The sequence below is a fragment of the Macrobrachium rosenbergii genome, chromosome 10, assembly GCF_040412425.1.
Source record: "Macrobrachium rosenbergii isolate ZJJX-2024 chromosome 10, ASM4041242v1, whole genome shotgun sequence".
In the NCBI taxonomy this organism is placed as follows: Eukaryota; Metazoa; Arthropoda; class Malacostraca; order Decapoda; family Palaemonidae; genus Macrobrachium; species Macrobrachium rosenbergii.
The window spans coordinates 16,925,324-16,943,634 of NC_089750.1; the positions used below are offsets into that span (position 1 = coordinate 16,925,324).

At 34.5% G+C, this 18,311-nt stretch overlaps 1 long non-coding RNA gene across 1 annotated transcript; it reads right to left on the bottom strand.

The window, feature by feature from the left end:
• Positions 1–13,653: 13,653 nt before the first annotated feature.
• On the bottom strand, positions 13,654–16,908 carry LOC136842983 (uncharacterized). The gene is made up of 3 exons (XR_010854401.1): positions 16,700–16,908; positions 15,548–15,649; positions 13,654–14,084 (listed from the first exon to the last, which is right to left on the bottom strand). It is a non-coding gene; the product is annotated as an uncharacterized lncRNA (long non-coding RNA).
• Between the last annotated feature and the right edge of the window lie 1,403 nt (positions 16,909–18,311).

Below are 18,311 nucleotides of genomic sequence, written 5' to 3' on the forward strand. Positions count from 1 at the left end.
GCAGAAGTACTCATGGTCAGTGCAAAAACCATACAAGAAGAGTGTGCCAAAAGCATATAGAAACCTAAGTTTTAAAGTAAATGAGGACTCCTAGTAAATAAATAAGAAACGAATAGACAACTTTCAAAATGGCAAAGTTTGCTGGTACAGAAGTTATTTGTCCTTATTAAACAAAAATGATTATCCTGACTTTACAGACGTGTCTCCATTCTAGAAGCCCTGACAAATTTTTGTTAGGGAAACTATATATACATGAGAAAAAATGGCAGGCCATACTCGGAGGGGAGGAGGAGGAGGAGGAGGAGGAGGAGGAGGAGGAGAGAGAGAGAGAGAGAGAGAGTACAAGTAATTATGTTTTACATGGTTTTTAATTACATTCCTCTCATGAGGGAACCTTTTATGATTTTTTATCCTATCAGTAGCTAATTACATGCCTCCGGCGTCATCTCTCTCTCTCTCTCTCTCTCTCTGTCTCTGTCTCTCTCTCTCTCTCTCTCTCTCTCTCTCTCTCTCTCTCTCACTCACACACACACATTATTAAAATAAAAATTTCATATGCAGAAAGTTCAACTGATATTAGGTTTTTTTAGCTTTATCACTTTTATAACCGTATTTTATGGCGAATAAAACGTAATGAAAGGAAATGGAAATGGTGCAGAGCTTTTCCCTGCTGGTCTTGGTTGGAAGATCGTATAGCGTTATTTCTTTCCCAAGACCCACTGCACATTTTGCCCGGTGGCATAACATCCTCTCCCCGAACTCTTTAGCTCCTGAGTACATGAAAACACATTGAGAGGGAATGCTTTCTCCTTTTATAGCGGGGATTCAGGTCCAACTCCAATTTCTCATGGTAAATTATTCGTAAGAACCCCCTTTCCTTTGCTTTCTGCAATCACTAAATTAGGCTTAGCTTAGCTTTTCATGGTGGTAAATATTTCTTTACAATTGTGAGAGCACAAACTACGAAGCTATGAACAATGAACAATTATTTTCAAAGGAGAATATGATTTAATTTTCTCAAGCTCAAACTTCCTGTTACTAGTAAGATTAGTTCATGAATTTTTTTAATCATTTGTTCCTCATATGCGGAAGTGTGTTTAAGATGTTTTCAGAGTGGAAACATTAAATTTCTGAAATCATAAAGCATCGCTTTGATTCTGCGAGTAGTTAGTTGTTGTTTAATGACTGGGTCTGAATTAAAGAAAGCTGAGATAATTTTAAATAAATATGTATAAAGTGTTTAAAGAATGCACTATTCATGAGGAAATTTTAAGATTTAGTCAATCACAGGGAACCTAAAACGAAAATACAAGCTTGCCAAGTAAATGTGTTACAGGGTGAGAATAGCATGAAAATGTAAATGAAGAATATAATTTTAGAAAAGAATACTGACTGAACCTCATAGCAGGAATCCTGAAAAATATGCTCATCAGGACGAGAAAAAAATGATGATGTTAACGGTTGGATGGATGGAATATGAATTCCATGAAGAGGAAAATCTTATGAAATTTGTGAAATTTTATGGGTAGTCAGAAAAATTAAAAGAAAAAAATATTAACGACTTCAGAAGTAAATAGCTGTGAAAATGAGAGAAAGTTTACTACCACAAGCAACCCCTGGAAGGTAATTGTTTACGAATATAAGTACGAATAATATAGTTGTTTACTCTTGTGGTATCGTAACATATTAAGTTTTCATTATTTCGTAGAACAGGTTAGGTCTACAGCAGAGCAGATCAGAAGACTTCGCGATGAAGGGAGAATTTGTGTGAGTTAAAGCATCCTATCACTGTCTTGTATTTGATCCTAAACATTTTATCCATATAACATTTTATTTAACGATTAAGCCCTTTTATCATAACATTTTAATAAAATGCATTTTTGTTAAACTTTATATACCATATTATAGAAAAATGATTTAAATAACCAAATCGGCGATTCCATGGAAATATCACCCACTTTTGGAATATAAGCAAACAGAAACACATGAACTGGAAGAACTCCACGTAGTTCCTCCTTTTTTGGCGGGAGATTCGCTATTCTCTTATTGGCTGCCTATGATGTCATTAACTACTGCTGCTGCATTCATCCTAGCTACTATCATTTCAGGTAAGACACCTCCCGCTAATTTTTGGTAAAATAGTGCACTGTCAAATGGTTTTAGTTAAGACGTTTACTCTTGACTTTTCAAGGCAAAGTCGCATGACTCAGCAGGCCTGAACTATGCAATCGAACGTCCGCTATCCCCCATAGACAAGAAAGTGGGGTGGGAGATGGGGAGGCCAGGAAAGTGGGTTGAGGGAGGGGTGAGGAGAGGAAGGGGAAGGGAGGGACGGGATGGGGATAAAGGACGTTCGAATGCATAGTTTGGCGATGCTTGGCAACACTATGTAATTCAAGAGTAAACGCCTTAACTAAAACCATTTGATAATGCACTGTTACCAAAAATTAGCGGGAGGTGTCTTGTACACTGTGTCAAAGTACTATTTCGATCAGATAATTAGTTTGAAAGATATTTGAGAAAAACGATGACTCGCAGTCCCTGAAATGGACAGTAGTTGCCACAAGTCAACACCTACTGAAAATTAGTCGTAATTTATTTCAATATGGCATGTCTAATGGTAAATGCCCTGCGTTGCAAAGTATAAAGTTCTATGTGAAATATTTTGGAATGAATTTGAAGAAAGTACTTTTTCTTTCAGTGGTAATTATTCTGTATTTTTCATCATCGTAGAAATGGCAGTTTTAGTTTTTTGTAACGTAAAAAATCCATTCTTACATGAGGATTGGTGAATAGTACAAAAAAATCTATGTAAATTTTTTTATTCAAATGTAGCTATAAAATCTGAAGTCGGTATCTAATTCATTTTTCAGTTTTTATACCTTATCAACAATAACAAAAAGCGTTTTGTAAAGATAAGATCTCACTCATATGGCCACTTAGTGTCTGCTATAGTCAAGATAATGACTAGATAGTTACTGTCTTTGTAGGGAGATGCAGAAAATATTACGAATGGAGACGAAAACCGCCCTATTTTCCCTTTAATAATGCCATGGCTTTAACAGCTACAGCAGTGCAAGAACAGACATCCTTAAGATGTATATATAGAAATCTAGATCTGTTATTTTGAGATAATTGACACCTGGTGTCTACAACAATACGTAAACAACAAGAGTAGTAAAGTTTCTCATGCCCATTTATAAACGTAGCTGATGACGTCAATAGACTCAAAAAGCAAGAATACGTGCGGATATTTTTAACTATTGTAGAATTGTTTAAATTTATATTTATCAATTCTTACTCCATATGCACCAGTTTTAAGAACCGTACACAAATAACACATGCACATACCCATACACACACACACACACACACATATATATATATATATATATATATATATATATATATATATATATATATATATATATATATATATATATATATATATATATATGTATGTGTATATATATATATATATATATATATATATATATATATATATATATATATTTATATAGTATATATATATATATATACATATATATATATATATATATATATATATATATATATATATATATATATATGAATGTTTGTTTGTATGTTTGCTTGAATGTAGGCTATGTGCGATATGGAAATCCTAACCGCTTGACCAATCTAGACAAAATTTGGCATGTGGCCATCATTTGACCTAATTTAGATAATAGGGCAGGTTGCAAACCCGTACCCCACCCCCCTTCCTTTTGTAACTTATGTGGTAACCGCTTGAGCGACCTAACAAAATTTGGCACATGGGCATCATTTGACCCAACTGAGATAACAGGGTAGGTTTCAAACCTGTACCCCATTCCCCTTCCCCCTCCCTTGTAATTTATGTGGTGAATAAACTCTACAGGTTTATCACGCCTCATTTCATGTATTTGATACCATACTGTATATATAAATAGAAATATATTATTGAAAATGCTTTTCTTTCTTGTGATTAACAATTCTGTATCAATGTTTGTGTTTAGGTTTAGCGGGAGGTGTGTTGGGGTTTAGTGGGGATGTGTTTAGGTTTAGCAGGGGGTGTGTTTAGATTCAGTTGGGGGTGTGCTTAGGTTTAATTGGGGGTGTGCTTAGTTTTAGTTGGGAGTGTTTTTAGGTTTATTTGGGGTTGTGTTTAGGTTTAGTTGGGGGTGTGTTTAGGTTTAGTGGGGGTGTTTCAGTTAAGTTGTTGGCGGGGGGGGGGGGCAGTCACCACAATAATGTCTGGATAAAATAGACAGTCACCACGGAAATACCTGGATAAAATGGACAGTCACCACAGTAATACCTTTATAAAAGGGACAGGCAGCACGGTAATTCTTGGATAAAAGGGACAGGCAGTACAGAAATACCTGGATAAATGGGACAGTCACCACAGTAACACCACCTGGATAAAAAGGGCAGTCAGCACACTAGTAATAACTGGATAAATGGGACAGTCGGCACACTGACATCTCGATAAAATGGACAGTCAGCACAGTAATACCTGGATAAAAGGGACAGTCAGCACAGTGATACCTGGATATAAGGGACAGACAGAATAGCAATGCCTGGATAAATGGGACGGTCGCCACAGCAGCATTATTATATATATATATATATATATATATATATATATATATATATATATATATATATATATATATATATATATATATACACACACACACAGTAACATATATATATATATGTGTGTAATATCTGGATAAATGGGTGTGTGTTATATATAGTATATATATATATATATATATATATATATATATATATATATATATATATATATATATATATAGAGAGAGAGAGTAGAGAGAGAGAGAGAGAGAGAGAGAGAGAGAGAGAGAGAGAGAGAGATGAGAGAGAGAGAGAGAGAGAGCTTTGTGAAAATACTTTTGTCTATACATATTATTACATCAAAATATACTATGTAATCGCTGAAACTATAGTCCTCTAAATAATAATACCTAAAGTAAAGTAAGAGCTTCGACTCAACTGGATAATTTATTCTTCGTCAAAGATCCCCTAATGAAATTTGCGCAAAACAACAGGTTCTCTTCATACTCTGGTGCCATAAAAATAATGTTATTAGCTGGAACTTTCTTTCACAGAACAATGGCAAAAGTGATATCGAGCACAAAAATCCGTTCTCCCAACCGGCCACAAAATGAACACGAATCACGAGATAATGAATCCACGAAAAAGTTAAACAAGTGGCTAATGCACCGCCCAATAGATGCGGCACCGTAAAATGCATTCTGGGAAGCGGTTGGGGGAGAGGGAAGTTCTTTTATGCATCGCAAAATTTTCATATACTGATATCGTTAAGAAAGTGATTGTGAAAGTTCGTATTGTGACGATATAGGCACTAACTGTAAAATCTACAGTTAAGAAAAAAAGTTAAGTATACCTTAGTTTAACCAGACCACTGAGCTAATTAACAGCTCCCCTAGGGCTGGCCCGAAGGATTAGATTTATTTTACGTGGCTAAGAACCTATTGGTTATCTAGCAACGGGACCCACAGCTTATTGTGGAATCCGAACCACATTATAGCGAGAAATGAATCTCTATCACCAGAAATAAATTCCTCTTATTCTTCACTGGCCGGTCGGAGATTCGTGCAGAGTGCTAGCTGAGAACGGAACCCACCTGTCCAATGAGGAACTTACAGTTAAGAAAATATTGTAAATGAATATGAGAATACAAGTGCTTAGGAAGTTAGGATTTGTTAACTAGTATTTCCTATCGAGTATTGTAACTTATCAGCAGACGTAACATCTGTCCACAAGATCGACATACAAAGCATTTCTGCAAATATGCATCCTGACTGAAGTATTGAAAAACCTAAAACCCCCTCGATGGTGAGAGACCCTCTTCTGTAAAGATGAAAGATCGAAGGAAGTCAGGAAAGACAGAGTTAGCGAACTGCAACAACTTTTGATGGGGTGTTCTGTGATCTGAAAAAAAGTGGCCAAAATTGTCAGTTCACTTAAGTTGTTGAGATAACCACAAGCTTCTCTGGTGCATTAAATTAAATCCTATTGTATTCAGTTTTATTGCATGATTGGTCCTACATTCATAGTGAAGGTGGGTGATGTGGCTGACGGCAACTAAAAAAGCAGCAGTTTTTGCTCACTTATAAATTATGGTTATTTGTAATATTCTTGAAATATTAACACAAAAAAAGATTCAGATACTTTTACCCTTTCACGAATACATTTATATTCACAAGAAAGATAAAACAAGAAAAGCAGAGAAAAAAAGCTGAAATAACGAGACAAGGAGAAAGAAAAAATGAAATAGTTTGGAAGGAGAGCGACGAAGAGTGAAAGAGTTCCTTGGGAAGTGGGGGACACAATTCGCGAACGCTTGTTTTAGTATTGTTTGGCAGTTTCACTGGCTGAGCGAGGTTGCGGCTAACGAAACTGATTAATCTTTTACCCGTCTAATAATAATTATTGTTAATCTAGAATGCATGGCTGTGGTAACTTAATTCACAAGCAATGTTGTTATTGCGTTCGTAGTTTTTAAGTGGAGAAATGAACTTAATTCACAAGCGATGTTGTTATTCCGTTCGTAGGAGGTTTTAAATGAGAAATGATACGGTGACTTAGTTTAAAAGTTACTAAGATTGGAGGTTACTGACTTGTTCTCTCGAAGCACCGGAATTAGTTGTCAAGGTGGAAATGTGATCATCAACAAGATAGTTCCTCATTGGATTCTTTATCATTAATATTTTTTTCAATTGTGATCATAGCAATTAGTGCTTTGTGATAAAATAGATGTTGATAAGTGTCACTATTGCTCGATTATTGTTTAGCATTTGTTTATATTTAAAAGAACTGATGGCCATAAAACCTTACAGCTATTATTGAATTTTATTTAACATACTGTATCAGATTTTTTTTATTAATCAGTTGAGTATTTTATATGGTTTTTCCTTTAGAGCGACGAGGTTGCGCATAGTTCATTTAGTACTGCTTCAGAGAGGTGCAGGGGATTCTACCGAACAGTCATACCCATACTATTTTTTCCTTCAAGGGTTGATAGTGTGTGTACTTTTATCATTATTAGAAACATTTCCTATACGAATTGTTTCCATTAATGATAAAGCATGCAGACCACCATCCCTTGAAAGAAACATGAAGTTAAATTAATGCAAATTCTTTTAAAATTGTCAGAAAATGGATACCTTTATCATAGGGTTTATTCTAATATTTAGATATTTGATGTAATGATGTGTTGATATGTCCAGCATACATCTGTGCATCAAGACTTCTATTTAATGAAACATTATTCGGCCATAACCGCTAAGCCCGAAGGGTGCGCCCTATAAATAATGCTTAACGAGGCAGAATCACAGAGTTGTGGAACAACACCGCCGAGTAAAACTCATCGATTCGGGAGGACCACGAAAGGGGTCAGGAAGTGGATCCGCCTGCGGGAGGAGGAGGGTTCGCTGAAAACAGCCTCGAGGTGGGAAGCCACTTGTAATCATGCCCAGGCCAAACACCCTGATTATGACAGCTACTGAGGCGCATCCCAGGAAAACATCGGTCCAACATCTGCGCTTCAACTCCCATCCCATGACCTCGAGACTCAGACTCAGCAGAGCCGGGATTTACTACCATATGGCAGCATACAAAGGATGGCTTACACATACATAGGAATGTCGTCTGAGGTTTGCTTTGGAACACCTTTTGCATAACGAAGATAACTGGAGAAATGTCATCTTGGCTGACGAGATGTTCCAGTCAGTGGTGGCCTAACAGGCCCTATCTGGAAATAGTACATCCACCGCCGAGCTGCGAGTGGCAGACTCGCTGTATCATATTCTGAGTGGGTATAGGCATATGGTCCACACAAGCTTGTTAGGATCGACGGCCTCCTCATAGAGGATAAATGTCGAAATCCTTGAGCAAGTGTTGCTTAAGTTGGTCCACAGCCAGGGTTCCATCCACAAGAGTCTGGTGGTGATGGACTGGCTATAGGGTCATTTTGGAACTGATGCTCTGGAGTGGCCATCCACTTATCACAGAATATATCAAGATCCTGTTTTAGGAAAACCTTTACACTTTTAGTCTCTGTATACGGTAAAAAAAATCCTGAATGTGTGACGTTTACAGAAGTGTCCTTGACCTAAAATTAGGGTTATCTACGTTTAATATGACTATGTTGTAGTTGTTGGTTCATCGAGCTAAGCCACTGTTGGTTAGCCTGATTATTTTGGATTGACATGTCTCCTATTGTTTGCCTGAAAATAAGATCAGTCCATTTCATATATCAAAACAAAACAGTCACGCTTATGCTACACAAACTGGGTATTCGTACATTTGTTTCAGTTTCTGATGCCATTTGAAATATATATATATATATATATATATATATATATATATATATATATATATATATATATATATATATATATATATATATATATATATATATATATATAATCTTAACAAGTTTGCCTAGGCCATATGCCTACAAATACGTAGAATATAGTGATATATATATATATATATATATATATATATATATATATATATATATATATATATATATATATATATATATATATATAAATATATATAATCTTAACAAGTGCGTTTAGGCCATATGCCTACAACAACGTAGAATATGAGTGGATATATATATATATATATATATATATATATATATATATATATATATATATATATATATACTATATATATATATATATATATATATATATATATATATATATATATATATATATATATATAACATATTTATATGAAGACTGGGAATATTCAGGGACTTGATGAGATAACATGTAAGACAGTGTGATATTGTGATGAAATTGTGAATGAAAACGCTCTCTTTATGAAAACCTCAGCTCAGAGAATGTATAGACCTTAAAAATTATGTGAAAAAAAAAACAGAAATTTTACCATTTTTGGATAATTGCTGTAAAATAGAATTATGAAGGAATTATAGAATGGAAAATTCCACACTAGGATGGATCTAAACTTACTGTTCCGACTTGATTTCTATCGGATTTGGCTTACGTCAGAGGCCTGGGTCATGGCTGCTTCCTGAATAAATCCATACCTGAAAAAAAAACTCGCATTAACAGACGTAAGCTATAGCAAACAAGAATAATTTTTGGGAATACTGACACATTAAAGAATTAGATCTGACTCTGAATATTTAGATGAAAAATCGAGTAACATATTTTTTCATTCTATGATACAAAACAGGCATTTCTTCTTTCAAATATAAAATTCTGGAAATATTACATAGTTAGGGTTTTTAACTAGCCACTCCATAGCCTTATAACTACATGCAAACAGAAGTGCATGGCATATTAAATCTACATTTAACTTAAACTCTCGGCTTACTAAATAGATTTCACATCGTAAAATATGAACTTATAAATGAAAATTTAGAGACAAAGTTTAGCGGCTGAAAGTGAAATCTTATTATGCCAATATCTTATAATGCAGAAAATTTAATAAGAGCAACTTTAATAACGTTGTCATTAAACGAAAATACGATCTCGTTTGTTGTCAATTCCTATTTATCTTACGAAATCATTTTTATTGTGTCCGGCTAAAGAAAGGTCTCATTTTTTATCTGAATTTTTGATGAATAATCTGTTACATTTCATTTATAGTTACACTGAGTAATTTTTCGCAGCTGCATTCAAGATAACTATGTACAATTTTGGACAAAACAAAATCATTTGTTTTTCGTTATCTTTTTATGTGTATATATTTCCATATGATTTCAGTTTTAAAAATATTGTTATTCGAGTGTTCGTTTAGTTTTAAATATACAACACTGAATGTGCACATTTTATTACATAACTTTCAGAATATCTTTTATGTTAATTTGAACTACAGCTAGGTTCTTAATTTACATCACTAGGTCGCTTTATTCCCCTTTGGCCTTTTAGTCTTGCTTGGCAACTAAGGCGAAAGACATCTGCATTGGAGGATAAATTAGCAAATTATTGACTTGGCTCTTAATCAACACCGGAAGGTATTCCATGACACTGACGATGGCCAACAGCCTCTTTCGTCTCCCTTTCAAGTTGCTTGCTAATTAAGGTTCATTTGGGTTTCTGTTCTTTAGATATTACAAAACCTTCCGGGATTTTAATGACATTTACGCAAACCTACTGCCAGCGTTATTCTGTGACTTGGATATCGCCAGATAAAAATGATAATTCTAAAACCACTGAACGAGAATCAAATTACAAAATGAGAGATACGGATAAGGTTTACAAGAATAATGATTGAACTAGAATAAAAAAAGAGGGGAACTGAAATCGAATACTACGAAATTACCTAAAATTACTTGCTCGTTTCTTTAGTATTGTATCAGATCCCATAAAGTGGTGTTTTCATTGAAAATAATATATTACCAAAATGGACCGCTGAATATACATGACATTTTCATCAAAATAATAATTCATCATTTAATTTTTTATTCCATTCACCTCAGCTCATTTCATAACAAAATGTTTGGAACAATAAAGCTTGATTTAAATAGCTTGACATAAGGAAGTTAGTGTAGTACTTTTTAGATATTTCAACTATCTGTCAATGTCCTCTGCTGCGTAGATTTGGCTAATCCGTAGTAACCAATTTATTTGTAGGTAGTTAGTGTTATCAGTAACACCTCACGGGGTGTACTATAGTCATTACTAAAGGTTCTTGGCAGCGTCCCTTCGGCCCGTAGCTGAAACCCCTCCCATTCCTCTTACTTTACCTCCATTCATATTTTCTTTCTTCCGTCTTGCTATCCAACCTCTCCTAACAATTATTTCATAGTGCAACTGCAAGGTTTTCCTCCTGTAAAGGCCCCGTCCACGCGATCGAGCTTTGCTCTGCAAACTTTGCTCGGTGTGACGTCAGAAACGGAGAAACGGCGAGCAAAGCTTCGTATACGGCTTTCCTAATGTTTATCGAAGTATCAAGGCTTTGCCCGCAGCCGGGTTGTTAAATGACGGAAATATTTCTGGTAAACGGATAAGACGTCACCTACGGAAAAGTTTCCGTAAATCGTAACTCACGTAAAACCTTCACAAATAAATAAATAAATAAATAAAGGAAAATAAACAAGAGCTTCTCGTTGTTTTACCCTTCATAATGAATACGTCAGGTAAGTCATGACTCATGGGAACTTTGAAAACCAAATATATTAACATCCTTTATTGTAATGCTACGGAAATCTTTTAGTCTAGTCCATTATGGAGGCAGCTAACTAACATTTGACCAATCAGGCGACAAGAAAATTCCTTAAATTTCTTTACAACTTATCAGTCATACTTCACACTATTTTTGTTATAAGTAATAAGTATACTCATAATTGCATTGTCTAAAAACCATGCATAAGTTCATCAACAAACCTACTTTTTTTTTTTTTTTGTTTGGGTCCACTCTCAAATAGTTGAAATCTGATTCATAGCCATGTCTCAGTTCCCGCAGTGTCGTCATACGACTTCCTCCTATGTCCGCTCTTCTTTGCGGCCACTCTTTACGCCACGCCCTTTTCTACCTTGTCGCTTTTATCTTTGCACACATTGCTACAACAATACACAGCGCGATTTTCTTCTTGCGTGTCTTACGATCCATATTGTACACAACTCGGTCCTGTGTCAGTCACTGCCAGGCTCTCACTATCCAACCAGCGTCGTTCGGACAGCAGGCATGAATACGTACGACAGGCTTAGCCCGCAAAGAGGTAAAGTTTACCGAGCAGAGCTCGACCGTGTGGACGGGGCCTTACACCTTTCAAACCTACCCGTTTCCTTTCCAGTGCTGAATGACCTTATAGGTCCCTGTGCTTGGCCTTTGCCCTATACTCTATACTCCGTTACATTCCCTAACCAGTCCGGTATCTGACTCTTACGGTGACAGCACAAACGATTTAATTGTTGGCCACTTAAATGTTTGAACATTTGTCTTACGTTAATGAACTTTGTGCCATTGTTAGTAGTGTAAAAGCTATAAAGATCATAAAGGCTATGATATTTAGATAATACGCTGATACATTGCCATATATCCACTTTGCTTATCAAACTTTGTAAACAAATGTAACTGCTCAATTTGCACTGAACTTTTAGAATCTTCCCTTACCTTATTAACCCACTATACAACCGCATTATATATAAGGAAATATTTGTGCAATCCTACAGTATTAGAAGTTACAGAATGGGAAAACTAACCATTTGTCGCCGTTAAGAGAAGAACTGTTCAGTCTTAGCTAGACAACGTTACTGTTCTTATATTCTTACTGTATCAGACACACCTGAGTCAAGTTAGTGAAGGCAGTAACCTTACCCTTTTAATATAAAATTTAAACTTGCAGTTACTATATTAAAACAGGCCAAACGCGCAAGCATGCACTCATTCCTTGTGACTGTTTAGCGCCATCATGGAATAACGTAAGAACTGCCTCAGACCTGGTTCAGAGTTCAAAAGGTTCGAAATAAATTTTACCGCTACTTAACGTTCGGGAGTAATTTTTACTGCTAAACAAGTCCCTAAAAATTCCACTGGCAATAACGTCAACAGCTGTTAAGTCAACCGTGCACTTACACGTTTCATTATTCATATCTTCCACTGTTTAATTAGATGAACATTTATGTACAGAAACCTATATTAATTCATAAAATACCACCCAGGCGCAGATGAAGGCCTTTGACAAAACATTCACTTTTACTCAAAAACCAACTGAAAAATATTTTTACTTTTAAGGATTAAGTATACAAATATGTGCTATTGCAAAAAACCAGCGATACAAGATATATTCGCAAATGACAAGCGGCTTAACTGGACAGAGTTACATACCATCAGGCATAACAGCTTTATCGGTTCAAGACACCGCAATTCTGAAAAAAACTTTCACCTTCGTAACCCATGATATTTCTCTTAGCAGCTTGAAGGCCGATTTACAGTTTATACTTCCTACTTCTAAATTTTTAGAGATTGAATAAAGCTCTTAAACCTTACTGAATTTTCTTCAGTACTCATTGTTTCATTCTATCACGTTCTACTGTCTGGAGTATTTGTCAGATTGTCATATAGGCTTATGAAAAACCAGGTTACGTAAACCAGTATTTGTTATAATACCCTAGTTACGGCGAAGCCCGATCATAATGTGGCACTCCGTGACTTAACTATTTTATTACTCTAAATTATCAGAGAACGCGTCCTCAATTACTTTCATATAGCGCAGCTGTACATTGCAGCCGCAATCATTAAAACTAACAATCGACAAATTCAGTATAAAACTACCTCGAAAGATTGCTTCACAAGTAAACCTGAACCACCTAAATTATTCTCCTTATGGAATTCTTTGCTATAGATTTAGGGTGTGGCTCAAGTCCCCAGATAATCTGTTAATTTAGGTAGCTTGATATTAAGACTTCATGAGAGCCTTGTCAACTGCCTTCAGTTACTGTGACTTGTTGCTATGTATTGGCTTTCAGGATTTCATTCAATCCTAAAGCCATCAGTTCCTGATTATCGAAGATTCTAGTCATTTGCTTATGTAATTTACCAGGTTTTACCAGACAAAACACTTCAACAAAACCCATAGTAATTTCAGGTATTAATGAGTAAAACACCAAAACCATTTCCTTAAATATTACCAACTGATGGAACATTAGGCTTTACGTATTGTCTACGTTACAGTAAACCACTTCATACCGGTATTGTAAAACCCTGTGGAGTTTAAGACTCCACCCAGTCAAGGTAATCTTAGTTCTTTACATAATTTCGGAATTTATAGCAAGAAAACTTTTAAGTCTACAATTTCTATTAGTGAAGGCTACAATTTCTATTAGTGAATGTAAAGACGTTCATATTTACATGTGATCTTTATTGAATTGAAAATTGGAATTGAAAATTGTTACCTAATTACACTTCAATAAAAGCAAGATCTTTGGCACAGTGCAGTATATCAGTAACGGCAGGCTCCTGTCTCACCTCATTAAAATAGTTATAAAAGCAACGGACACCGGAGTTCTTTAATAACTGCCTCAACTACCCCAATCCACAGCCTGTAAGAAAAAAACTACGATAGAAATGTTTATACTTATTACAAATAAAATGTTAAATTACATCCAAGATTCTTTGTCAGTAAATTATAAAGTTTTATTAACTGCAAATTACATAAAATTTTAGTCAGTAAAACAGTTATAACAAATTAAGCAAGGTCTAAAGTCCACTTTGCTTCTTTAAAGGCAAAAGTTAAAAAACATTTGACCAAATTTGTTAAAATCCTAAAGGAACGGAGGCACCAAAAAGCGCTAACAACTTTATGACCAACCGGAGAAACTACCACATCAAACGTTTAGAGCCGCCGAGCAAGATAAGGTCAATTTGCCAAGCTCGTTAAGAGCATAGAACGTTCTGGCGTCGCTCGCTAGTTGTATAAAATAAGTATCTGACTATTGTACCAGCAGCTACAACTTACGATAAAGTTTTCAAACTAAAATTTTGAACTATAACTTATGTTAAGATTTCAATTTGTAAAAAATTTGAATTCAAAGTTAAAAACTTAAAATTGTCAAATTGTTAAAAATCAAGATGTTAAAATTTCAAATTTTTAAGAGTTAAAATTTATGTAAATTAAAAAAATAGATTAAAATAAAAAATTTCAAAATTAAAATTTCTATAAATTAAAAATTACGTTAAAATTTATATTTCAAAATGTTAATTTTAAGTTAAATCAAAACTACAATTTATATAATTAAAAAAATTGTTAATTAAAATTTATATTTCAAAATGTTGAAAATTAATAAAAAAATTAAAATTTATATAAATTAAAAACTGCTAAAAAATAAAATTTATATAAATAAAAAACTGCTAAAGATTAAAATATATGGTAAAATTTCTAGTTAAAAAGTGAGTATATAAATTAAAAAAAAATTTGAATTAAAATTAAATAAAATTAAAATTTTCATAAGTTTTTAAAAATTAAAATTTATATAAATTAATTTTTAAAAATTTAAATTGTTAATTAAAATATAACTAAAAATGTTAATTAAAGTATATAAATTAAAAGAAATGTTACATTAGTTTAAAGCAATGCATTCCTAAATTTATGGTTGCTCAACACCAAAAGTTTTTTAAGTACAGATCCAAAATTAAAACTAAAGTTGTAGCTGAGTTCAACTAAAACAAGAAATAGAAATTTACGTTAACTATTACTCAAAACTAGTTAAAGGTCTTCACTGATAACTGCAATATTCTAGAATATTTAAGCGATCAACATGAACGTTACGTTACTTTAAATAAAAAGATCCAAAGTCTAGGTACGTTAATATTAAAAATAACTTTACTTGTGCACTTAAAGCCTGAAAGGGAAAAAAAATTAAAACCTCCCATGCACCAGCCGATAGGTCGTAAGACCTATCGAACAAGGCATAAGAGGGGCCTCCACCCCTACAGGGGCACCGCCCCTGTAAGGGTGGAGGTTAAACAAATGGCCTGGCAAGTTGATAAAAAAACACTACCTCACCTAGTTTTCAGCCAACACTGGGCGAGTAGTCTAGTTGGAGAAACAATGGCTGGAGAATTTTGACAAAGATTAGGTTTGCTTCATGAAATGGTAGTCACAAATCTGGAAGTAATTTAAAATTAAAACTATAGCAGGATATGGATTTCCCTTAATAAAACAAATTAACTAGTCATGTCTTCCCTAAATGCAAGGTAGATAAATTAGGTAGATATAAAGCTTTGAGAAAAGGGGAAGGCTTTTGCACCAAAGTCAAGATTTTAAGCACATTCTCAAGTACATAGTAAATTAAATATTAAATTTAACCTACCATCAAATCTTGTAAATTAAAAACTAAACTTTAGCTACAATCAAATCTCCTGGACCTGAATGCTATATTTGTACTGCAGAAGCTGAAACCTACGACTTCATAGTCCAGAAGCTAAAAATTGGATAAAGTAACGCTATATAACTAAAGCTTAAAGATTAAATTTCAGACCAAATATTCAAATTTCCACAAACTGCAGTAAGTTTGATAAATAAAATTAAGGAAAAAATGAAAATTTATTCTAATCTAAAAAATCAAAGGTGAATGTCCAGAAGAACTCCGCATGCATAAAGTACCAAAATTAAAAGTAAAATTTAATATTTTTCATATTTAAAGCGTTTTAGACCACTTATGATGAAACACCCACAATTTTGCCATATTAGCTATGGAAGGGGTTGGGGGAAAGGTATTGCCTAACCGTATAAGTCAAAAATCGAAAATCATTCGATGGGGAACTAGTTTTTCTGAGAAACATTACACTCAGAAACATTACAGTAAAAAACCATTTTCGAACTAACTCCAGTAAGATCAAGTACACGAAGTGCTATTGGATGTAAACAAACGACTTAGAAAATTTCGAGGATGCCGATTAGATAATCATTAATATATCTGATATGGTGAATCTTTTAAGTGTTCAGAGACAGTTTTATTATTTTATATTGTGAAAATTATAGTGACCTATTTTCTTATCTCACCGCGGAGTTGTTCTGGACATCGACCAAATCAAAATTTAAGATTCTTTCAAGAAACAAAATAGGCCCGTTGCAACAAACTATTACAAAGTAGCCATACCCATGACCCTTATGGAAAAAGCAACTATAAACTGAAGCCACGAAAATATTAGTTACCCAAAAATAAGAACGCAATGAAGCATAGCCTTTGCAGAGCCCGAGAAAGTCACAACTAAAGGTAGGCCATCTGTTCACGCTACAAAAACAGCAACAGTAAGATCAACCGTTACAATTTCTTCAAACTACTCGGGTAGCGAGGAACCAGCCAAAAAACTAACAGGATAACACTATGACACTTCACCCCTCCAGAGTCGAAAGCTAACTAGAAGATTTGCTTGCCGAGAACCCCTTTGCTGTTGGCGGGGTCACCATCAAGGACCATGGATCACCTGTCTTGAAACTTTGGCGCTTAAGAGGAAGAGTACGCCGTCCTTGGTTTTGTTTAAGGGGAAACTTTAAAAGAATTTGTTGATGCTTTCGAGCTAGTAGTTGACTGATTCTGCGTTGTATGACTTCTCGGTTCTTGATAAAATTAGCCTCTGTGTATCGTAACAGGAAATTTTTATCAATAATTTACCGAACAAGGGAATGAATATTCTTCGGTGTATTACTTACTGTCATGCATTAAAAAAATTTCACTGTTTACTGCTTTTACTAAGGTCCCACTCCAACGAAAGCGCTCTGCGAAACGTGCAAACTCAACTCGTCACACGCATAATAATGCAGACATTTTCGGATTCTTTTATTTATTGGACAGCGTACTCCCTATTAATTGTCAAATCCACACCGCCACCGCACCCAGAAAAAGTCAAGTCTTTAATTTGCTTCTTGAACGACTTGATATTTTCAGTCTTCTTGATGCCAAGTATAGTCTTGAGGTGGCTGATTTAAAGAAAAAAGCCTACTTTCGAATTGTATTTTGGCTCAAATGACTTGAGTCTATCGGTACCTCTTCTTGTGTTGACTCCATGCATTGGATGTATTATACGCAGCAAGTGATTCAAATATTTTGGACACCCATTCATGACAACTTGATGAATCATTTCACATATTTTACACATTCTAGTTTTGAAGGGGAACCAGTGCAACTCTAACAATATAGGCTAAGTCCCTGTCATGCGGTGCAACACCCTTCATTAGTCTTGGCGCTCTATTTAATATTCAGCTGCATCTTAGGCAGAGTTCTTTCTGCAGTTGTTCACCCAGTTTACGACATAATTAATTAAAAGATTCTTATGGAACACTATCCAATATATTTTTTTAACAAAGGAAATATTTCTAAGGTGATGTGCAGTAACCCTTACAATATTTTTAATTTGAGCACTAGAGACAAATAACAGCCTAGCAGCACACCTAAGTCACTTACTTTGTCAGCGATCGAAACTATATTTACATTTTTATCAAGCCGAAACCCACCAAGGTTTCATATTTAATTTTTCCTTCCTACCAACATAAACTCAGTTTTATTTTCATTTAATTTCACCTGTTGAACGTTATCCATTCCTTACACTGGTGAGGACATCATTTATTATCTGATTTGTATCGTTAATATTGTTTATGTAAAAACAAAATTCGGTGTCATCTGCAAATAGCTTGAACTTTACCCCTAAATCCCTGTAGCATGTTTCATAATACAAGATGAAATTGGACCTAATACACTGTCTTGAGGTAGCCCTCTTCTTAATGTTTCATAAGGGCAGATTGTACACGGTATTTTCTGTCGAGCAGG